Below are 573 nucleotides of genomic sequence, written 5' to 3'. Positions count from 1 at the left end.
TTTCTTATACAGTTCGAAACAGAATTCTTTTATCTTATACGAAATTCGAAAATCAGAGTATCAAAACTTTTCCGAATATATAAGTAAGTCAAAAAAATACTTACCCCAAAGCCTGACCAGATCTGAATATAGCTTTTTTGACCCTCTAAACGACGATTTCTTGGAAAACACGAAACACGAAAGTTGTAGAGAACGAAAAGAGCTTTCCGAAAAGTCCAGGATCACTGAATTCTGACTTAAGATGATTTTTCTACGAATTTTACAAGACTGCTGAATTTTATGAATAAAGACCTACGAATTTTAATGATTAAAACGAGGAAGACGAATAGAATGTATTTATAACGATACAAAACCCTATTTCTTAACCTACAAGTTATCTATATTAGAATCTGATCCAAATTTTAGGCATGTTATTCTAATTCAATTTTAAATCCTAATCTTAATCAAATTTTAATACTTTTTTCTATTATTCTATTATTAATCGAATTCTAAAAAAATTACGGGATATTACATACTACCCTCCTTAAAAAGAATTTGGTCCCCAAATTCACAACAATCCTAAAGTTCGAGACA

Source organism: Apium graveolens, chromosome 5, assembly GCF_009905375.1.
Source record: "Apium graveolens cultivar Ventura chromosome 5, ASM990537v1, whole genome shotgun sequence".
In the NCBI taxonomy this organism is placed as follows: domain Eukaryota; kingdom Viridiplantae; phylum Streptophyta; class Magnoliopsida; order Apiales; family Apiaceae; genus Apium; species Apium graveolens.
This window is presented reverse-complemented; position numbering follows the sequence as displayed.